The 24470-nt window shown below is 43.4% G+C and overlaps 1 protein-coding gene across 5 annotated transcripts in view; it reads right to left on the bottom strand.

Moving 5' to 3' along the window:
* The window catches only part of CTNNA1 (catenin alpha 1), a 149787-nt gene extending 125677 nt beyond the window's left edge, over positions 1-24110 (bottom strand). Inside the window, exon 1 of one of the 5 annotated variants that reach the window (XM_045550917.1) lies at positions 24094-24110. The gene's annotated coding sequence lies outside the window, so the exon portion shown is untranslated. Of the gene's footprint in view, positions 1-23283; positions 23375-23554; positions 23572-23799; positions 23918-24008; positions 24025-24093 lie in introns of those variants that run through there. The other 4 variants (XM_045550920.1, XM_045550915.1, XM_045550919.1 and 1 more) reach the window with 4 other exon arrangements.
* Between the last annotated feature and the right edge of the window lie 360 nt (positions 24111-24470).

Genomic DNA, 24470 nt, shown 5'->3' with positions numbered 1-24470 from the left:
GCCATGGCTGGAGGAAGGGGGGAGTAGCCCCGGGTCAAGCTGTGGGTCTTCTCCAGCAGGAGCAGCATCTTACCGGGGTGAGAGAGTAACGGGCTACCCCGGCGGCTGATAAAGCCCGTTTAGCTCCAGGGAACTCCTATCTCTTTCTCCCCAAATTAGACGCAGCTCTGACCAACCTGAACTTTTTCTGAGGAAAAACAAACAGATTTGGGAAGTGTCACAAACCCTTGGCCATTGCAGTTGGTAAGTTCCCCGGTGTGCACACTAAGACCCCTGATTCCACCCATTTGGGGGAGATTTTCAAACCTTCCAGCCCTATGGCAGGGCATTTTGTTTGGAGGCACCATCTGGGGGTGGAAGTTATGGTTGGCTGGAACTACGGAACCTGGGGAATTCATTCCATTTTGATTAGGAGATGTTGGTTCTGGGTTGCAAATTTGGTTCTCCTTTGTGTGTTTTCCATTCATTTGGTAAAGCCTTGGCTTCTGAGATTGTTTGCATTGGGAATTCCCTGCATTGTCTGTGTTTGTGAGTTTTTTGTTTCAACATTCGGAAAGCTCTATTTCTATTCCATCTAAAAGCCCCTTGAGGAGAATTTTGGCTGAATGGCCAACTTATAGCTCTAAGTCTATGTCTAAAAGAGAATGGTGTTATTGTGATCCAATGTACACTGAGGTGTGGAAAAGTGGCCGTTGAATGGAAGGTTAAATTATTATACAATCTTACAACTGGGGTTATTTTGTCAAAGGTCAGGTAAATGGGACAAGATCCCGTATGTACAATCTTTCATACAAGTACATAATAAGGACTCTGCAAGTCCAGGTGATAAAATTGGGAAGGAATTAACCAAGTGGGATTGCATGAGCCCTTTACCCACTCCCCCACCACTAGTTCCCCACCCACCAGGGAAGGCGCCACAGGTTCAGCCATGCTTGAGCTCATGCTGCTGGGGCTCCACTGCCCCACCCCCCAAGGCCACCGCTGGAGGCCCACAGCCAGCCCCAGGGAGCGGCCCCACATGGAGCCAGGCCTGAGGCAACTGCCACTGCCCACAGCCAACACCATCTTTGTACTGTGAGAGGAGCCTGGGAGGGCACGACTGGAATTAATTCTTCAGTACCATGCCCACCGGTTTATGACTCAGGAGTGGGAATGGTCTCTCCTTCTAAGACCCAGCAGGGAACTCAATCGGCCACAGGGCACCCATAGCCAGGGCAGGGCAATTTCCATCATGGCAATATCAGATAGGGGGCCTGAATGCGCAAGGATGGCCGGCTGGGTATTATTGGACTTACACAAATTGGGATCCTAATGCAGGCACAGACAGTGTGAGAATAAGTCATTACCAAATGTATTCTGCAGGCCTGTGGAAGGGAGCGCCTAGATAGATAGAAAAGTTTAAACAAGCTCCAAGAATTACAACAAAAAGCTAATGAAGATCCCTCTGAATTTCTGAAACATGTCTATCAGGCATGTCAGAAATACACAGATGCGGACCTAGAAGCCCCTGAAAATCTGCACATAGTTAATATGATTTTTGTAGGACACAGTAGTTCAGATATAAGGAGGAAGCTACAGCATATGGAAGAAGCAATTGGCATGAATCCCTTGCAGCTTGTTGATATTGCCTTTAAAGTATATAATGCTAGAGAAGAACAGAGAGTCCAGGACTCAGATGACGAAGAAGGGGGCCTGGGGCCCCATGCCTCACTATGGGCTCCAATCCAAATATCCCCATAGAAGCCCCGGGTACAATTAACAGTGGGAACTCTCGATTAGTGCCAAGCCACATGGGGCAGAAGTGGTCCAGAGGCCTCCCTTGGCCACTACCCCAGCCCCCAGCACCAGCCACACAGAGCACTCCACAAGCAAGGCCCGGGCGGAGGACAGGCAGAGCAGCGGGCGGAGGACAGGCAGCAGCGAGGCAGCGACACTCGTCACTGCAGTCCCAGGAGGCAGGCCCTGGGGAGCTGCTCCCGCCGCTGCCTCCACCACCTCTGGCATCCTCGGTGGCCACACTGGACCTGGGCGAGCAACGAGAGAACTGGGAGCTGTTCCAGAAGCAGCAGAAGCTCATCTTCAAGAGCACAGCCAAGCTCCTGCTGGATGAATACCAGGGCCTGGTGAAGCATGCAAGAGACTGCCACTGTGGAGCAGTTTGCTTTGCAGTTTGGGCCTCAGCAGACTTGCACATTGTTGCAACATTTGCAAGAAGAAAGCTACCAAAAAGTGAGTAAGGCCATATAGGCTAACTGGATTCCACAACGTACAGAATGTAAATTCCCCATACCAACGAGTGTACATTCTGACTATGAATGGTACTCAGTTGCATTTAAATGGAAGGATCCTGGGACTAGGGTAGCCTTAGTGGCACTGCTGGACTATGTTGCCTCTGGGGTTTAAAAAGGCTCTCCTGCCCTGTTTGGTGAGGGCTTAGAGGGAGACATGCAGAACCTGCAATTGGACAGATTTGCAAACAGCAGGTTACTTCTCCGGGACTCCAAATTAGCAAGGGAACTCGCAACAACTGCACTGGTTCCTAAGAATAGCAGGGTTTGGTTGCATCTGGATCCCAAACTTGGACTAATAGCAAAGCCCTTGTACAGAGCCCTTAAAGGAACAGATGTGGAACCACTGATCTGGACCACAGACTGTAAAAATGCCTTTGAAAAAAAAATTAGAGCAGAGCCTTATGATTGTGCCTGCTTTGGGGTTGCCTGACTCGCAGAAAGAATTTAAATTATGCATTCATGAAAAAGAAGGAATGAGCCTCGGAGTCTTAGTACAGATGCTGGGAGACATCCCATGGTCAGTGGCATCCTTGTCAAAGCCACTGGACAATACTGTGCGAGGATGGCCTCCTTGCCTCCAGGCAGTAGCAGCTACCTGTGAGTTGTTATTAAAGACTGTGTCTATTCTCAATCCCGCCACCCTGTTACCAGCCTAAGAGAATAAGCCTTTGCAGCATGACTGTTAGAGGTTCTGGAGGGTGTCCATTCTAGCAGAATGTATCTGTCACATCAGCCAATGCCTGAACCACACTGGGATCTTTTCATCAACGGGAGCAGCTTTATGGACAATGGACACCAAAGGGCTGGATAGTGGTGGTCACAGAACAAAGGGCATTGGAAACAATGGCCCTGGCACCTGAGACTTCAGCCCAGAAAGCTGTGCTGATTGCTTTAACCAGAGCCCTTCAATTACCCGGGGGTGGGGGGCGGAGGTAAACATTTATACAGACTCTAAATACGCTTTTATGGTTATGCATGCTCATGGTGCCATTTGGAAGGAAAGGGGGCTGGCTTCTGATGGCAGGAAATAAGGATATTAAGTGTGCCACTGAAATAATGGCCCTCACACGGGCCATGGCTGAGCCTAAGCCAGTGGCCATCATGCACTATCCTGGTCACAAAAAAAGAGAGACACTGTTGCAAAAAAGAAATCAGGACACTGGCAGAGCTACTAAGGAGGCCGCTGAAGGTGATCTGTTCCTCGGGGCCTTGAAACCCCAGCTAGACTTAGATCCCCTTTAAAGCTAAAGACTTGGGCTCTGACATTGGGATGGCACAGCCAAGCAGAGATAGAATTCTCATGGACTCATTCTCCTACCCAAAGCCTTGGTTTGGCTCTTACGAGGCACCTACATGAATGCTCACAATAGGGGCATGATACCTTAATGGATTCGGTGGGATCTCATTTAAGAGGACCCCATCTGCAACAAACTATTTATGCGCTCGCAACAATCCAAAGACAGAAAAGCAATCTGTTGCACAGGGAACCCAACATGTGGGGGACCCACCCTTTTGATGACTGGCAAATTGATTTCACTCAGATGCTTAAACTTGTATTAGCAGATAACTTTTCAGGCTGGGTAGAGGCTTATCCTAGCAGAATGGAGAGAGTGTCTGAAGTTACCAGAATCCTTCTGAAGGAACTCACTCTGAAATGGGCCCCTATCAGGAGCTGCTGGTCTGGGACGGGGCCTTCACCAAGTTCCTGTGCGTGTATGCCAGCAAGGAGCAGGCACAGGCCTCGGAAGATGATGAATGACAGGCATCAGCAGTCCAGGGAAAGAGGCCAAGCAGATGGAGAATGGTATGCTAGAGACGGACGCTGCGGACAGACAGCTGCAGAAACAGCTCAGCAGCTCCTCCTCCTACAGCAGGACATCAGCAGGCACCACAACAGCACCGCCAAGCTGCAGAAAGCCGGGGCCAAGAAGGAAGAGACCTGAAAGCTGATGGAGGCAGACAAGGCTCAGACAGGGAAGGTCAAGCTGTCCACGCCCTGGGACTACATGAAGGGCAACAGCCCAGACTGTTCATCTCCTTCCTGAACATCTTCTTCTTGTGTAACCACGTTACCACCCTGGCTTCTAACTATTGGCTTAGTCTCTGGACTGACAACCCCATTGTCAGTGGGACCCAGGAGCACGCTAAAATCCATCTGAGTATCTACAGAGCCCTGGGCATTTGGCAAGGTATCACCATGTTTGGCTACTCCATGGCAGTGTCCATCAGCGGGGATCTTTGCTTCCCATCATCTGCACCTGGATTTGCTTCACAATGTCCTGCAGTCACCCATGAGCTTCTTAGAGTGGACTCCCAGTGGGAACCTGGTAAATTTCTTCTCCAAGGAGCTGGACACGGTGGACTCAATGATCCTGCAGGTCATCAAGATGCTCATGGGCCCCCTTCCTCCATAAGGAGTGATAATGGAGCCTCCTTTATGTCAGAGATAATCCAGCAAGTAAGCAAAGTCCTACATCTAGAATGGAAATTGCATGCATCCTGGAACTGATGCAGGAAACCCATCTTAAGTGGGATAAGGTGTTGCTGCTTGCCCTCCTCCAGATAAGGGTAGCCCCTAAAAAATAGTTTATGAGAGACCCTAGCACCCCGAGGTAAGTATGGTAATATAACCATAAGTGGGGGAAGCAATATACCAGATACTAACCACTATGCATGAGCTTGCCTCTTTCAGGTCCCCACCCCAGTTGGAAGCAGAGAAGTGAAAGGGACCCTATGAAGTACCTCTAACAACTCACACCTCATTGAAATTGTCAGGATTAAAACCTTGGGTCCATCATACCACAGTAAGGAGGTGTCCCATGGAAGAAGAGGACCCAAGCCCCCAGTGGATGGGCCAGCCTTTAGGCAATCTAAAATACCTGTTTAATAAGAAAGAAAAATGAAAATGTTGACATTTTTGCTAACCTTCCTTTGGTTATTTGTTCTGTCTATAGCATGGAGGGGCAACTCCTTAGTAAGAATTTCCCGGGCTATCACCTCTTCTGCTGGTCTGTCTTACTGCTGAGTTGGCTATCCTAAACCTCATTCAGTATTCCTGTACATGATTTCTGAATCTGCAGAAGCCGGTCTCTCAGATCACCTACAGGGCACGACTAATACCCCCATACTTAGCCCCATACCATGTTTCTTTTCTCGCCCAGACCTGTATCAGACATTATATACATGGAGACAGTAAGGACTCACAGTCCTACCTGTGTCTCAGATACCAAGGGGGTAAAAATCTCCCTTATCAGATACCCTTCATTTCGCCTTGTCAGTCCTCACAGTTGTGGTTGTTGCTTGTGCCCTTTTTCACCTGGTAATCTGTTGCATTCTCTATTTTTGTCAGTCGAAGCCCAGAGCTTTGCAATAGCATAAATAAGTATAAACCTTCCATCTAAAACATTGTCCCAATTCAGCAGGAAGTAGCTTGATGACTATGTTGCCCCTTCTCCCATAGATAGATAGGGAAGGGTAAAAATGACAGTGGGGAGTATGTAACAGAAGTAAGGGCCTGGAAAAGGGCAAAATGTATTACAAGTTGTCTCTTTAAACCCCTCCACATACTCTTTTTGGGAATTAAAACCTGCATTAAAACCAGTGATCAGAGAGGCAGAGGAGTGTCCTTTGTTCTTTGTACCACAGGAGATGGCTCAATGAATGGAGTTGTCTGGGCAGAGGTCATTAGATTGTCTTCACTGGACATGCTACAGTTAAACAGCAATAGCCCAAAGCTGAAAACTCCCTTTAAAAGCTCTGTGTTTTTGCTTATAGATAGAATGGTGTTTTTTTTAAGGTGAGAGTCTACCATCCTCCTCATTTGCCAGTAAATTAATAAACTTTTCTTTCCTTCTCCTCAAACCACTTGTCCTCGTTCTTCTGATGCAGCCTTGGGGACAAGAGCTGAACTTTTGGTAAGAAAAGTATCGATATAAAAACCCAAATACTAAGAGTGATGTGACCTCTAAGGGTTGAGGATAACCCCATTGTGGGTAGTTTTAACATTCTTCTCTTTGCCAACTGATTTTCTGGTATTATAAAATTACACAGGTATTTAGAAATGGTTATTTTTGTAATTAATAAAAGTAGAATCTTTATTTCACAAGATATAAAGAGAACAACAGAATCAAAAGGCAGGCTTAGCTGGGTGTGGTGGCACTCACTATAGTCCCAGCTATTCAGGAGATAACTTGAGCCCAGAAGGTAGATGCCAACCTGGGCATCAGAGAGATCCTGTCTCTCAAAAAAAAAAAAAAAGGCATGCTTGATCATCTTAACTACTTTGAACTCATTTCCTCATTTGTAAAATAAGACTACCAACCACCACCTTGTTCAGAAAGCTTTTGCGAAGATTAAATTAGATAAAACAAATTATGACTCACTGAATAATGCATGAGTCCATGCTAATATGAATAAAGAAGAAAAAGTTCTTCCAAACAATAAAAGACTAACTAATAGATGTAGAAAGAATAATATATTTAGAAAAATCACCATTTAGGAACCATCATAATAATTGATTCAGGAAAGAATCATCAAAGAGTGCTAACCAAGAAGATGAAAGTTAACTGAGAAAATGAATATTTACACAGTATCACAGTAACTCCTAAGAGATTGTTTACTTATGACAAAGGGGAAAAACAGTAAGTTTACAATCTAGAAACCTGCAGACATCACCTCAACCAAGTGATCAAAATTAACACTCCCAAAAAGGGCACAATGTAACATTGTGACCTCAAGGAGCTCAGGAAATTTCACCCCAAAATATGACTCCGTGGTATACAAAATATTATGAATTACAGGCCCTTTGAGATCAAAAGGCACTAGAAGGGGCTTTCCCTCTATCTGCATAAATCCGCCTGACAGATCAAAAGAACAATGGACTTCTCTTCCTCTCCCTATTATCTCAATATATTCCCGGAAAGAAGATCAAGAATGCAACCAGACTGGCCCAAATTATTTAAAACATGATACCTGTCTCTCAGGTTAATCTTACAAGTCAATCTGTTTCCCCCATCCATTCATCCTCCCTAGCAACTGTTTACTGACCCTAAACAAAAATCTATACTCCTCATATCCACCCCCACAAAAGGAGTATATAAAAACATCTGGATCCCATTGGGATACTGAATAATCACTCTGTGATTCTCCCTGTTCGTGGCAAATAAACCTTTCTCTTATTAATCTGCCTTAATTGTAAGTTGATCATTCAGCCAACTTTCGGGGGAAAGGGAAAGTTGCCTCTCACCCCTACATACCTCTGATATGATGCACTGAGCAGTATTTCCTCCCAAAATTATATAACTACAATCTAGTCATGAGGAAATATCACATACATTCAAAGTAAGAGATATTCTACAAAATAACTGGCCATAGTCTTAAAACATGTCAAAGCCACAAAAAACAAAGATAAATTGAGACATTCTTCCACATTAAAAGAGGGTAAAGGGACTTAAATATAGTAAGTGTGGACTAAACTTACGTTGGGCAGGGAGGAGTTTGAGACGACAAAATTTGACTATAAATTCTGGATTAGGTAAGAGTATTGCACTGATGTTAAATTTCTTAATTTTCATCATTACATTATGGTTATCCAAGCATCAAAACATTCCAGAATCACTAGAGATGGGGTGCCAAAAGGAATTTGGGTTTGCCTAATCTGGCAACAGAGTATGCCAGTTTCCAAGGAATGTTTCAGTGCAGGTTAAGCAAATTTGCTCTCTACACGCATATGTCAGATTTACACTTTGGTTTTTAAAGGTTATTTGTCCACTAAACTGATCAACCCAAGTCAGTAAACAAGAGATGGAATGCTCTAGATTGCTAAAAGGCTGATGACAGGTCAAGCAAATGTCATCAAATGTCACAGATAAGACATTTCAGAAGAAATTATTTGCCCCATGGATCCTACATATCCTAGCATTCCAGAGACACTGCATTAACACAAATAAAACATAGAACCTTTCGGGATTGTAGAGGGGAGAGACAAGAAGTAACCTAAGTGAAACTAGCTGCAAGTAGACACTTAGTTACATGTGGCCACATTTGTGTTTATTAAACAAATTTTCCCAAAGAAATTCACCCTTCCATTTTTCTTAAAATAAAACGCCTTCCTGGTCTTTTGTTTTCCTAATTTTGATATTTTGAGGTACAAAACAATTTCACTTCCTTCTTAAAAAAAAAACAAAAAAGGTAGAGTATAAGCACAATAATGAATTGCAAGTGACACCTACCCTCTCTAGGTTGGGGGGTGGGGGACCAAGACTGCAAAATCAGAAAGCTTGTACCCACTTGCCCACCAACTCCAGGCAATCTTGATCATGCAAACCCAGGGTTACCATCTGACTTTTCAAGAGAGGCCAGAGGTGCAGATTTTTTTTTTTTTTTTGAGACAGAGTCTGGCTCTGTTGCCCGGGCTAGAGTGCCATGGCGTCAGCCTACCTCACAGCAACCTCCTCCTGCCTCAGCCTCCCGAGTAGCTGGGACTACAGGCATGTGCCACCATGTCCAGCTAATTTTTTTCTATATATATTTTTCGTTGTCCAGATAATTTATTTCTATTTTTAGTAGAGATGGGGGTCTCACTCTTGCTCACGCTGGTCTCAAACTCCTGACCTCGAGTGATCCTCCCGCCTCGGCCTCCCAGGGTGCTAGGATTACAGGTGTGAGCCACCATGCCCGGCCAGAGGTGCAGATTTTTACAAGAAATCTCCCAACTTTAATGTCAGCAGTAACTTCCAAAAAATTTTACTGTGAAAGACAAACATATCCAAGTACTATCTGTCCTACTGGTCACCACTTTGCAACCTCTGAACAAGATTCTCCCCTAAAGTCTCTTCCAGTTCCAGAACTCCACATTCTCTTAAGTAATGTCTCTGAGAGAGTCACCTTCTTCACTCTTAAAAGTTCACCAGACTCAGGTCCCGGGTAAAGGGGTTAAAGCAAAGGACTCACTCACACTGAGAAGCTTGAAATATACTGAAAATTGAGAACTCATACAGTGTGTTTTCAAGACTTTCAATAACCATGTTGGAAGCAGAATACCCTGTGCAGCACCTTTAAGCAAAAGTGCCAAGGAGCTTCTTTTTGTTTTTTCCTTGATTTGATCTCCTACTAACTTCTTTGTTCCAGACACACTGGCCTTCTCTTTCTCAGTCCTTGAAGACACTGCCTCATCTCTGTGTTACTTCTGCCTGGCATGCTCTCTTCCCCCAGATACTCACTTGACTGGTTCCTTCTTCAAGATTTCAGCTCAAATGTTATCAAGACAGAAACTCTACCTAATTCCATTATCATAACTCTGCTTAATTTTCTTCCTAGCTCTATATTGTCTTCTTGGTTTACTTATTTATGCCGTAACTACTGTGTAAGCTTCATGAAGGCAGGGCCCTGCCAAGAGTGACATTGAACATTATTAAACTATACTACAGGGCCAAGTTATGCTTTTGGTGACCTCAATCTTAAAACATTTAAAAAAAAGTAAAAACAGAGTTTAAAATCTAAAGAGAACATGCTCTACTGGCATCTGACCCCAGCTTTGTCACTAACTTATTCTCTAACCTTTGGCAAGTCACTTCACTTTTCTGGATCTTTGGTTTTACCATCTACAAAATGAAAGAGGTTGAATTTTAAATTTCAAGTCTTTCCAGCCCTGCAATTCTAGTGCTCTTTTTATTTATGTTATCTCTCAACAGGCTTTGAATTGTTTTATTAAACTTCATTAGTTTTCTCAGGTTTAGCAGGTGATCTCCCTAGCTATATTTTAATTTTAAGGATGATAACTATGCTTATGCTTCTTTATATCCCTTAAGTTGCTAGCTAGGTGCTTTATGCAGGTCGGACACAGTATTAGTTGAACTGAATTTATGCAACATGATTTGCAAATATTTACAAGCATATCAAGACAAGCTCCTGCCTTAACCTTAGTCATATCTTTTGGTTGTCTATAATTAATGGTATTGTTCAGAGTAACTCAACAAATAACTTTTAAACTCCTGGCAGTTTCTAGTTTTCCAATTAACTTACAAGAGCACTCCTTCACAAGATCTATTATAAAACCTAGCCAACCTTAATGAATTAAAGCAACCTTAGGTTTTTTCAGGAGGGATCATGCTTAGTAGAACTAAATAAAAAGTTAAACTGTAGTTATTCAGTCTTCATTACCTTATAAATGGCAATCCTGGCTACAAAGCAAAAGTTTGCTATAAATTCAGAAAGGGGCAGAGATGCAGTTGTTTGATGACAGAAAGAGAAATGGAGAAACGGTGAGGAGAAAATAAAAGCACAGTTCCATCAGAACCCAAGGAGACTGATTATTAGCAAACTGCCTCATTTGTGCAAAGAGCTACACACCTTCTCAAAAGACATTAAATGTTCATTTACAACAGAATGGCCACATCATCCTTAAAATGTGCCTGCTCCAAAGCTTTAGACTGCCCTTACCATGTTACTCAACATCAATTTTTTTTAACAGCAAGGTTAATGAAATGTTAGGATGGTTCATTTAAATGCAAATCAGGAAATTTAGAAATTAAAAGTACCCAAAGCAAAGTTAACTGTCACACTGCACAAGACACAGGACCGTGAATCACTCAGTGCTGTCATAGCAATGCCAGGTGCATCTGCATTAAGCAGAGTTAACACAGCTGTCAGAACCTCAACTCTCACATATCCTGGTAACCTCAAAAAAAAAAAAAAAAAAAAACCAAGGGAACACTTATAATTAAGACATATTCTGAAAACCAAATCCTGCCTATCTGACTAAATCCCTTTACCCCCAAAGTCTGTCACCTCCTAAACTGTAAACCAGTGGGGACTGAGGTAAGGGGTAAGAAAATAAGAGGTATAAAAATGCAGATGGTCCAAGTCAACAAAAAAAAAAAACTTTTCCCCCAAAAAGTACAGTCTCTATTTCTAATCAAAATTGCAGAATCATCCAAAAAAATCTTAGCCTTGATCAAACCTGAGAGCCAAAATACAATAAGAGTAAAAAGTTTCCCATCTACTGCAGAGTAGCAGGATTAAATAATCACATCATTTCTATGTGAACCCAAGACATGTATGTTATCTCTCTGGCACTTATTAATATATGGCACATGGCAGAAGTTGTCACTCTCCTTCCAACTAGACAGACCTATGAGAAAAAGGATACTTAGCTAAATCTTCAAAAAATAATAATCATAACAGAACACTTAAATCATTCTTATTTTGCTCCTTTTCTTATTTTCTTGAGGGCACCAAAGATAATGGGAACAACTGAATGGAAGAACTGCCATGCCACAAGCATCGGAAGACACAGTGATTGTAAAAAGCACTAAACAAAAACAATAGGTAAACTTAAAAAAAAATGTGCAGTCAACCATTTAGCCATTCACTCAGGAAACATGATGTGCCTCCTCTGTTCAGGCACTTTTCCAGACAGCAGCGAACAAGAAAAAAAAAAGGACCCCGCCTTCACGAAGCTTCTACTGCAGTAATGGCGTAAATAAGTAAACCAAGAAAACAATACAGAGCTGGGAAGAAAATTAAGCAGAGCAACAGTAATGGAATTAGGTAGGGCCCTTGGTGGACTTTTCTGTCTTGATAACTAACGTTTGAGCTGAAGTCTGAAAGAACCAGTCAGGGGAGTAGTATCTGGGGGAAGAGAGCACGCCAGGCACAAGTAACCTAGATGAGGCAGTGTCTTCAAGGACCGAGAAAGCGAGGCCAGTGTGGCTGGAACAGAGCAAGAAGAGATCAAATGAAAAAAATAAGAACAAGCTCCTAAGGTGAAGTGACTGTTTGCTGTATGGACCAGCAATCTATGTTCATTTACTTAGCTTCCACCACATTATGGTTGAGACCGTTAACAATAGAAGAGTGTTTAACAGAAAGCTGCGTCAAGCCCTCGTAACAGACAACTGATTATGGATGCACAGGAAGTCCCTGTTTCTGTAAGAGACTACTAGATGACTCTAGTCTGAAGAGCAAAGAATATAAAACAAGCATTTGGACTGGAGGCACAAGAGAAACAAAGACAACATGAAAAGGAGGGTTTTGTTTTAAAACAATGTGACTAAAAGGCACAGAAACTTTTGACACAGTTGAGAAGCCCACAGGAAGAAGAGTAAGGTACTTCTCTTGGAGAGCTAAGCAAAAAGATGCCTCCACTTGACTAGAGTCTGGGAAATTACCCAGATTAAGTGAAAAAATAGGAAAGAGTTGTCTCTAAAACTTGTATTGTAGTATATATACCTTTGGTGACCTTTTTTGTCATTCATTCGTCAGTGACTAACCAATTACCATGTTCTGGGATCCTGCTGGATGCCAGGGACAGAAAGGCTAATTATAAATCCCTAGCAGATCACTGTAGCAATTAATTAGGACCAAAAGGAAACAGGTGTCTTTCTAACAAAGCAATCTGGCAGACGCTACTTTTTTTTTTTTTTTTTGAGACAGGGTCTCACTCTGTCACCCAGGCTGGAGTGCAGTGGCCTCGTCATAGCTCACTGCAACCTCAAACTCCTGGGGTCAAGCGATTCTCCTACCTCAGCCTCCCGAGTAGCTGGGACTGCAGGAAGGCCACCACTTCCGGCTAATTTTTCTATTTTTTGTAGAGACAGGTCTTGCTCTTGCCCCACTCAGCCCTCCCAAAGTGCTAGAATTACAGGCATGAGCCACCACGACTGACCGGCCCTAGATGCTACTTAATCAAGCGTTTAAACTTAGCATCATCACCAGTGGAACAACCTGACCACCTGCTGCAATGCCCTAAGAAAGAAACATCAGTCAAGCTTGGCATGGAGGCACATGCCTGTAGTCCCAGCTACTCGGAAGGCTGAGGCAGGAGGATCACTTGAGCCCAGGAGCTCAGGATTGTAGTGCACCACGATAGCGCCTGTGAATAGCCACTGCACTCCAGCCTTGACAATATAGCAAGATGCCATATATTTAAAAAAATATATATATATATGTATGTATGTATGTATCATCATGTATCAGACAAATCCAAACTGTGGAACATCTACAAAACTGGCCTAAATTAGCCAGGCATGGTGACATATGCCTGTAGTCCCAGCTACTTGGGAGGCTGAGGCAGTAAGATTGCTTGAGCCCAGGAGTCTGAGGTTGCTGTGAGCTAGGAGGATGCCATGGCACTCTAGCCCGGGCAACAGAGTGAGATTCTGTCTCAAAAAAAAACAAACAAAACAAAAAAAAAAAAACTGGCCTAAACTCTTCAAAATTGTCAATGTCATGGAGAGTGTGGAGGTAAAGACTGGAAATCATGACTAAAGAGACATGACAACTAAGTACAATATGTGATCTTTTACTGATTCTTGATCAAAGAAAAAAATCATAAAGGACATGACTTGGAAAACTGTTAGAATGTGAATACGAATATGAACTGTACATGAGATCTGTACTTCTGGGGATCTTGTTAAAAGATTCTGATTCAGTAGGTCTAGGGTAGAGCCTAACACTGCATTTCTCATGAGCTCCCAGGGAGAGCTGATGCTAATCCTCAGACCACTATTTAAAAAGTATTTCAGGGCCAGGTGCAGTGGCTTACTCCTGTAGTCCTAACACTTTGGGAGGCCGAGGCAGGAAGATCACTTGAGGCCAGGAGTTCAAGATCACCCTGAGCAAGAGTAAGACTCCCCCATCTCTACAAAAAAAAAATAGAAAAATCAGCCAGATGTGGTGGTGCACGCCTGTGCTCTCAGGTACTCGGGAGACTGAGGTGGGAGTATTGCTTGGCTCTAGGAGTTTGAGGTTGCTGTGAGCTAGGCTGACACCATTGCACTCTAGCCTGGGTGACAGAGTGAGACCCTGTCTCAAAAAAGAAAAAAAATGGTATTACATAATGTTATTGCATCAATGTAAAAGTTCTTGAGTGTAATAGTAGTACTATGGTTATACACGGCCACGTCCTTATTCTTAGGAATAACATGCTGAAGAATTTAAGAGTGAAGTGCCATAAGGTCTTCAGTTTACTTTCAAATAAGTGTGAAAAAAAGTGTATATACAGTAATTAAGAAAATTTGGGCCAGGCGAGGTGGCTCACGCCTGTAATCCTTGCACTTTGTGAGGCTGAGGCAGGAGGATTGCTCAAGGTCAGGAGTTCAAGACCAGCCTGAGCAAGAGCGAGACCCTGTCTCTACTAAAAAAATAGAAAGAAATTATCTGGACAACTAAAAATATATAGAAAAAATTAGCCGGGCATGGTGGCGCATGCCTGTCATCCCAGCTACTCGGGAGGCTGAGGCAGGAGTATTGCTTGAGCCCAGGAATTTGAGGTTGCTGTGAGCTAGGCTGATGCCACGGCACTCTAGCCCGGGCAACAGAGTGAGACTCTGTCTCAAGAAAAGAATAAGAAGAACCACAGTGTAAGTGAAAAATAGAGACGCACGATAAGGCTGAAAGATAAGCTAAGAAATTAAGAAGGCATTAGAGGTTTGGACTTCTTCCATCCTAACTTAAAAATACTTGGAACCATTCTATTCTTACTGTTCATAACAATTACTTGAGAATCTCTGAAACAACCCCTCCCCGCCCCACACACACACAAAAACAGAGACAAAGGAGCAAACCTTAAGTCTTTCAGTTACCACAGGGAAGGTGGAAAGAGGTCAGATAGTGCCTTTACCACCAGAACTGCATTTGCACAAGTCTACAGGACATCTCCATACACTTAATTGCAGAGCTGAGTTGCTCAAACTACATGGGCCCCAAACCAAGCACCCCACCCAGCCACTCCAGCCTATTCCTCCTGTGGGCTTCCCCATCTCCACTGACCAAAGATCCACCATACCAGGTCCCCTAAAAGGAGACTCTAGGCTCCTTTCTCCCCTCCTCCCTCCTCTTCCTCTGTACAGTAAACACCTCACTTACTCTACTAACCCTTCCTATTCAGTTCTGTAGCCTAGGTCCTCGTTATCTCTGGTTTAGAACATCTAAGAGTCTTCTAATTTCCAATCATTCTCCCAGCAGCCCAGTAATCACTACCATTGGGTTACTATCTCTAAATAAAATGGGACTGCCTACCCATTACAGACAGATGTAGCCAAACCTTCTGCAAACAAACCTCACCTGCACTAGCCTGTCAGCCTTATCACCTGTCTCCACTCCAAGAAAATGTTCCGCAGTGCACGTGCATGCCTCCAGATCTTTATTCAAGACCTTTCCTCTGCCCAGAGCACCCTTCCACAGACTTTTCCAACTGGAAAGCTACTCATCTTTCTTCAAGACTCAGACACGTCATCTCATCTGCCTCACAGAAAGAGCTGCTCCCTCTTTTCTGAGTTCCCCCAGCACTTACCACATAGCACTATACGTGTGTGTGTGTCTCCCATGAAACTGAGAGCTTTGAACACATGGACCATGGCTTTTTTGAGGACAGTAACTTTCATCTAATACAACATTGTATACATGTTTAACTGAATTGGCTCAACCATTTTAGGTTTCATCTAGCAACACTGACATGCAGAAAGAAATAAGAAATGTCTCATTACCGATTAGCAAAAAAGGGGTATAAATTGCTAATTCTCACCTATCAGTAATATTACTAAAGCTAAACCAATTAGTTTGTAAACTTCATGAGGTAAGCAATGGTGACTTACACATTCTTAACATCTGCCCAGCACCTGGCACAATACTTTCCAAGGCAGACTTTATAAACATACTATATTTAAGTGAACCCTTCCCAATGTAATTAAGATACAGTAAACTAAATACTGCCTTAGACTCTGACTCAGTTAAGCTACCTAGAAAACATCACATCTTTCACTGATCTTAAAGACTCCCAAATAAACTTAAATTTCTCTCAAAGGTTGCCATCTTCCATTTCCTTGGATTTTTTTTTCCCCCTCCCAAGGGATCAAGCTTACATTTCACTTAGTCACTTCTCTGCAAAATGACAGGTTTCTAAAGCTACACTTCACAGTCAGTCCAAAACTTTTCTGAGAACATGATGACCCCAGGTCCAGGGAAGCAAGAGAATTATAACAGATGATTATAGGAAACCTTTGCCAATTTAGAGATCCCCAGGAATACAAAACCACACAAACACTGACTCATAAGTAATAGTAACTTACCTCTCCCTTTAAGGTTCTAGCTTATTCACTGCACTATCATATTTCACAAACCATGATCAAGAGTCTGGAATTAATATTGAAATATTTAACATAATGAAATATTCAACATACCATGAGAGAATGGAAACAATGCATCTTTGCCTGGAAAGAAGGCATGTATCGGAGCCACACGGGGCAAATGGACTAATAGCAAAGGCTCTATCCTTCACGTCACTTGAAATGGGCCACACTGAATGTGTTTTCTGAGTTATGACAGCATTTTCAGTTTCAAGAACAGTCTGCAGTCTAACCTGGCTATTAATAAACAAAGTACAGGATTATATAACCTGATAATTAACCAGGTTTCCAACTCGTATCTTCAATTCAGAATGTCAATACTAATAAACCATAGCAATAAAAGATTTTCAAGACATTTGATAGTCCACTTATTTTTGACAATATTTGATAATGAAACCTCAGAACAAGAAAATGAAGGAAATCCATAGCTCAGTATAATGGAACAAAATAGTCAAAACTAAGCAACCCAGGAAAGAACTAGCCTTAAAATTAGCAATTAAGGAATAAGACCAATTATTTAATATTAAGATTAATCATCACAAATTTAAATGCAAAAGATATATTTTTCTTCTGTAAAGCCCTTTAAGTCTTTTAAAAAAGTCTCAAAGATGAAAATTATAATAACTTCCACAGTATAATTCCATCCTTTCTTTTAATAAAATGGAAACATGAAAAAGATGACATTTTAAAAATGACATCACACTACTCATACATTTGTTCCAAATGATCAAATAAATCTGTCAGAAATATTTAGAACACCCAAAGTTGCCCTTTGAACTGTATTTACATTATATGCATTACTGCAAACTTGCAGCCAGTGAAAAAACACAAATTAAATTCCAATCAAAAAGTGGGGCTGATCGATGATAGTCCATCAACAAGTAAATAGAAACGCATGCTAATTTCAAGCTCCATTAGAAATGGAGTTGGGGCATACTTGCACATGGAGAAGAAAAAGTTTGATAGTTATGAAAAAACTAAAGAAAATAATGAACATTTAAAAATTCCAACAGAGAAAGGGCAATGTTGGCATTGTATTTTGAAGTGTGGTTATTTCCATACACTTTGAACTTTCAATAATGGACAATTCAGTAGGGTGCTCTCGCAAATGAGCAAACAGCATGAGGCAGGGCAAGTCAAGCCAGACTGTCCAATTCCCCACCCTGGTTCGTTCAGTCCAGGCCCACATCAAACAGGGAGAGGAGCAGACCATCAGGTTGCACAAGCAACATCCTCAAGGACTGGAAGAAGGCACACTAGCACCTGGGCAAGTTTCAGAAACTGCTACTCTGTGAGACTCTTCCAGATGCCTTATGTGTTTAACTTTTTTCCTTAAGAGAAAACAGAAGGTGCTAATTTGACTTAAATTCTCCAACATGTACCATATAACCAAAATTTCTTTAAGACTTCAAAGTGTGTGGCTTCATAGTCAGTTGTGGAAACAAACGATATGGGCTAGGAAACCAGAAAGGATAACTGAGTTTGTGGTTTTTACTACTTGTTTACCTCCATACAGAAGGTCAAATTCACCCCCAAAACATATTTTGGAAAATTTATTTTTTACTTTTCATTTTTTCACTTTTTACATGCAGTAAAATTCACTCTCTGGTATACTATTCTAAAAACAGTTATGTTGTCACTTCCACAATCAATATATAGAAAAGTCACATGATTTATTTTTTATAACAGCATGTACATATAACTAAACCACATAATGTAAATATACCAAATATTTACTCAGATCCCCTGCTTCAATAACTAAGTTGGCATCAACCTCTGAAGAGGATGAAGGACTACAGGTGAAAACGTAGATCCATAACCATCCCTGACAAGGAGGTTATGCATTGCTGGACAGAAATTAAATGCCAAACCCTTTCTAGATGATACAGCAACACAAGCAAGTGGCCTACGAGGACTTACTATATACCTAATCAACCTGAGAGACATCTCCCCCTTTATTCAAGGGGCCTGATCTGCCATCCAAACCTTCCTTTCATCTTCATTCAACAGCCAGCCTACAGTCACCACTCCCAAGTACTCAAACGATAGAGAATGTTTAAAGTGGAAAATACCCTGATATACCACCAATGCAGACAGAATACACTTCTGGAGGGGAATTTGGCAAAATTTTAAGAGCTACAAAAAATAGCATACCTTTGAAACAATCCAACTGTCCATCAAAGGATGAATAAACAAAATGTGGTATATACATACAATGGAATATTACTCAGCCTTAAAAAAGAAGGGAATTCTAGGAATGGATTCTAAGCCAACAGAGTAGGACAATTACAAAAGAGCACATAAAGTAAAATCTATTTTTCATAAACATTATAGTCAATACACATGCCTAGAACAAAAGATTAAAGGATATACACTAATATGTTAATAGTGTCTATCTCTAGGTAGTAAAATATGACTTTTGTAAAAGAAAAATTTTAATAAACTGGATGTCAAGCCACGTCTCCACCCCCATATTAACTTGGCACAAATCCTATACATACTGCAAGTATATCTACTATAACTAATGCAGTATTTATTGACTAATACCTGCCATGGGCAAAGAAATGAGTCAGGTATAACAGTAAACAGAAAGATACAAAATAATATAATTGCCTTGAAGGAGCTCAGCACCTAGCAAAAGAATTTATGGTCTAGAAGAGTTTCAGTGAAGGTAAGTCAGCAACGTAATGATATTTACATGCCGAACTTACTCACTGGTTTTACTCCTAAGACAACCAATTTAATAGAGATAAAAACATATACTGTTCAGCATTCCCTAATTGAAAGAATAAATTAGCATTTTATCACATCAGAAATTAAAATAAATATACTTGATAAACCATTATATTCATTACACAGATGACAAAATTCAAATTTACAGGCTAAGTCTCATAAGTTTAAAAACTCCTAAGAGCATGTTATCATCATAACTCATCAGATAATGGACACATAATCAATGAAAAACAATAACAAGAAACATCCCAGTACATAATTCTGTTTATTATGACCTTTTAAGAATTACGTTTTTTAAAAATTCTATACTTGTTCACTATGTGTTTACTGTGTGGGAGGATTAAGTGGCTACAATAGCAACTTAATTCCAGCCCTCAAGGAATCCATAATATAGCTGATGGAAAAAAAAAATAGGGGAAAAGCTCCATGACACTAGATTTGGCAATGATTTCTTAGATATGACACCAAAAGTACAGGCAACAAAAGAAATAGCTAAGTTGGACATCATCAAAATTAAAAACTTGTGCACTAAAAGACACTATCATTAGAATGAAAAGGCAACCCAGAGAATAGGAGAAAGTATTTGCAAATCATAATATCCAGAATATAAAAAGAACTCCTACAACTCAATAACAAAAAACAAACAACCAAATTTAAAAATGTACAACCTGAATAGATATTTCCCCAAAAAGATACACAATAAATACATTAAAAAATGTTTAACATCACTAATAATTAGGGAAATGCACATCAAAACCACAATGAGAGCCGGGCGAGGTGGCTCACGCCTGTAATCCTAACACTCTGGGAGGCCGAGGCAGGAGGATCAACTGAGGTCAGGAGTTTTGAGAGTTTGAGACCAGCCTGAGCAAGTGTGAGATGCCATTTCTACAAAAAACATAAAAAATTAGCCAGGAGTGGTGGCCCACATCTGTAGTCCCAGCTACTTGGAAGGCTGAGGCAGGAGGATCACTTGAGCCCTGGTATTTGAGGTTGCAGTGAACTATGATGATGCCACTGTACTCTATCTAGCCTGCGCACCAGCGACGCACCAGGGACAGAGGGAGATTCCGTCTGGGGAAAAAAAAGCAGGGGGGTGGGGAGGGAGGGAGGAAGGGAGGAAGGAAGGAAGGAAGGAAGGAAACTGGTACTCTTGAACAGGTGCGGTCGCTCACACCTATAATCTCAGCACCTTGGGAAGCTGTGGCAAGAGAATCGGTTGTAATCAGGAGTTCAAGACCAGCCTGGGCAACATAGCAAAACTCTAAGTCTATAAAAAACCAAGAAAAATTATCCAGGCATGGTGGTACATGCCTGTAATCCCAGTTACTCAGAAGGCTGAGGCAGAAGGATCGCTTGAGCCCAGGAGTTTGAGGTTGCTGTGAGCTAGGCTGACGCCACAGCACTCTAGCCCGGGCAACAGAGTGAGACTCTGTCTCAAAAAAAAAAAAAAAAATATATATATATATATATATATATTTATATATATATTTACTAAGCAATACAAAACATCCAACCACAAAATACCCAAGAAGCACTGAGATCCAAGAGAGAAATCAGAAGCAGTGACATCTAAGGTGGGTTTGTCAGACGGATAAGAGAAAGAAGGGTGGTCCAGGAGGAGGAAAAGTGCACCAAAGCAAGCAATAGAACAATTTATCCAGAGAACTATGAATAGTTTCCCATAGTTCAAGGAAGATAATATAAACTAGAGTGGAAGTAGAGCACAAAAAAAAGGAATATGTGTAACTGTATAAAGAGGATTTCATCACTGATTAGATCTGGGTGGAAAAGAAGAAGAATGGGTTGGAGATGGTCCTCAATTTGCCCAAAACAGCAATTTCGTATTTGAGGCCATCCATAATCTGAGTGTTGCCTTATCTGTCATTCTTCCACCCACAAGCCACAATCCCAACAGAAAAGATTTTCCTCTTTCATTCAACAAGCATCTAATTTGCCCTTCATGACAGATACAAAGCCAAGAGCCAAAGCTATCAGTTCCTGCCTTCAAGGAGTTTACAAGACTAGCTTTCTAGCAGGAAAGGCAAACACAGACACCAACAATAAGATACTGCACAATGTAATACACCACCTGGTGCTAAGAAGTTTGCTACCAGAAATGAAAGTGCTGAGTCTTGAGATATGACCAAGAGCTCATCATGAAAGTGTGTTTGGGGTTGAGGGGAGAGTCACTAAGGAAACAACTTTACAGAGAAGCCCAAGCCCCCCACATCCAATTCATATTTTAGTCTCCTTTCTCCAAAATACAGTTTCCTTCATCCCTACCACTTTTACCCCCACCATCTTCCTAGCTCAACTCCTTGCTTCCACATGCACACAAATACAAGCCCTTTCCAAGCACTAGCAGGAGCGATTGTCTCAAAAAAGAACTCAGATCATGAAACTCCCTACAATGGCTTCTTACATCTCTAGAATAAAACCCAAACATGGCCCTGTGACCAGGCCTCTGTCACCTCTGGTAACCTCATGTGAGGTCTTTTCCCCTGCCCCTAGAGTATTCAAGCTACACTTGTCTTCTTTCAGATCTCTAAACACGGAGTGTTTCCTGTCTCAGGACCTTTGCACATGCAGAGAACCCTGGTCTCTCTATCTAGATCTTCACCAGCACACACACCATCACCACCACCACCAATCAGGGCTGTCACATCCCACACTAACGTTATTTTCGCAAAGAAATTCCAAGACCTGGGTAGTTACTCTGGAACTTCACGTCTGGTTTACGTCTCCAGAAGCGAAAGGAGACCCATTTTGGACATGTTGTGTTTGGGAAGCCCCTGAGATACTCAAAGAGCTGCCCAATGCACAAGTGACCATGTGGGTCAGGAGAGACATCTGCACTCAAAATAAAGGCTTGGACTTTAGCACATAAGGTTGACAAGGAGACTGCCCAGAGCAGCAATTCCCATCTTGGGACACCCAAGGTGAGAGCACCCCTCACCTCTAAGTCACTATATGGAATGAGATGTCACGAGATGGGAATGAAGGTGATGCTACATCAGTGGACCAAGATATTTGGAAAACCGTGGGTATGAAAAGAAAGGGGTTGAGGGGGTTGGGGAGGGAGAAACTGAGATGAGCCAAAAGTAAAGGAAAACGAGGAGAGTGATATCACAACTCCTCAAATTCCTAGGTCCTTTTACGCTTTTCATGACTTTCTCCCTGCACCTAATAAAATTCAAATCACGGTTCATGCAGTTTGAAAGCCACCACCTCCCAGAAGCCTTTCATGACTTATCCAGATAAAACTTATTAGTCCCCTCTCCATGTCTCCAAGAGTTTCTTTTGTTATTAGTATTATACAACATTTGACGCATACATAATAGTTTCTCATTAGCACTGTTACGGCACCTAAGTCTGCTTTGTACACCTAGCATGTAGTAACCTTCCCTATTGCACTGGGAATCCTTAGGGGCAAGGGACCACGTCTTAATCATCTGTGAACCCTTAAGAAAGTGAATAAAAAAGTATTTTTTCAATAAAATCAAGAAGGGTGAATAATTAGGCAGAGGCTATGGATAACTTCTCCACTCATTCCTCTTGTAAAACAACATAACACATCTTAATTAATTTGATTTACAAATTCCATTTCTTAAAGTAACACCCATCTGTACAGTCTTTAAAAATCACCGCTAAACCCAAAATACCCTCATCAAAATGCCTATCCTGTCACAACAAAACAATAATGTAAGCATTTCCTTCATCAAAAATTTAAAAGGCCCCTAATTTAGTTGGAGACTTCACCTATCTTACTCTTTTCTAAATTGTTGTAAATTACGTACAAAACAAACACAAAGTTACAAAGATGCCGGAGGACACAAGAGGGTGTCAATCCTGGGTTTGAGCCAACCACCGCCTGCATTATTGGGAAGCCATTGCTGCCAAGCAAAGGTTAGGCATTCAGTCAACATTTTTTCCAACAAGTGCTTTGCACACGCACGCACACACACTCCTTTAAAAGTCAACAACCACCAAAAAAACTTTCTCATGCCACTCCTGAAAACTAGGACTAAGCGCGGAGTGCGTCCAGTCGACCCGCACGAGAAGGCTGAGGGACCCCAGGCAAAGGTCAGGGTGGCAGACGCCCAAGCCCACGCGGGTGTGGCGCAGCTTACCGGCCCGCCCGTGTCGGGGAAGGGAGAGCTACGGCTTTCACGTCCGCTGCGGCTCAGCCAGCGTCCGGTCGGGCACACCGGGAAGTTTCCGTGGCCGGGAGGGGGAGGGGGACAGAAACCACAAAACCCCACAACAATCACTTCCCTGCAGAACTCAGCTCCGCGACACACGCGCACGGCGCCGAGGCGGAGACGCGCCACCAAAGGCAGGCGGGGGGGCCGGCGCGGGGCTGGCGCGCGCAGCGAGGCCACCGAAACAAAGTTTACAAACCGGGAGAAACTTTTCCGAGAGGAAACGCCGCGGCGGCGCGGGGCCTGTGGCTTCTCTTTCCCACCCGCCGCGGCCCCTCGACTTCCCGGGCGCGGGGAGCCGCCAGCCCCGCCCGCCCAGGGCCCGGGCCCGCCCGCCCGCTCGGTCGCCCGCGGGGCGCAGCTTGGGGCGGCCGGGCCTGGGGGGACCCTGTCGGCCGGCCGGGAAGCCCGCGTCCGCGCGAAGGGAGGTGCGAAGGGAGCTACCTGCGGCGAGCGGGGCGAGCGCAGCACTCCGGAGGCCCTCAGCCGACGGCCGCCGCTTTGTCTCCCGCCCGTCCGGCGCCGAGGAGGAAATGGGCCGCCGGCCGCGCCCGCCCCCCGCCCGCCCTTCCCGGCGCCTCCCTCCGGCCCGCTCTTCCCGGCGCCTCCTGCCGCCGCCCGGCCCGCCCTCCCCGGCCCTCCCCGGCCCACACCTGGGGAAGAGCCCCCGCCGCGAAGAGAGCCTGCCAGGCCAGGCCCCCCAAAGTGTGTCTCCTCCGCCCCGCGCCCCAGAATTACTTCATGCAGGCCCCTCTTTGGCGCTGAGGCCGGGAGTGACCCCCGAGAGGGAGGAGGAGCGGTGACTCCGGGAACAGCCCGCGAGCGGGGGAGGGCAGGTGAGTCACCGCTCCGCGCGCAGGTGAGTCTCGGGCGCCGCCCGGCGCAGGCCCGGCCCCCGGCCGGGGCCGCGGAGACGGAGCGCGACGACGCAGCGTCCTGGGCATGCTCCTCTGCAGAGTGTCACAGGTGTCCCGGAGTCACAGGCGCCTAAAAAGTAATCCAAGCCCACTCCCTGGCTTTACAGAAGGAGAAACTGAAGCTAAGTAAAAGCCCCACAACATGGGGCAGAGAGGAAGTAGAATTCGACCCTGGGGACCTCTTATACTGTGAGGTGG

The sequence above is a fragment of the Lemur catta genome, chromosome 5, assembly GCF_020740605.2.
Source record: "Lemur catta isolate mLemCat1 chromosome 5, mLemCat1.pri, whole genome shotgun sequence".
Taxonomy (NCBI): domain Eukaryota; kingdom Metazoa; phylum Chordata; class Mammalia; order Primates; family Lemuridae; genus Lemur; species Lemur catta.
Note: the sequence above shows the minus strand (reverse complement) of the source record. Positions and strands in the feature narration are given on the sequence as shown.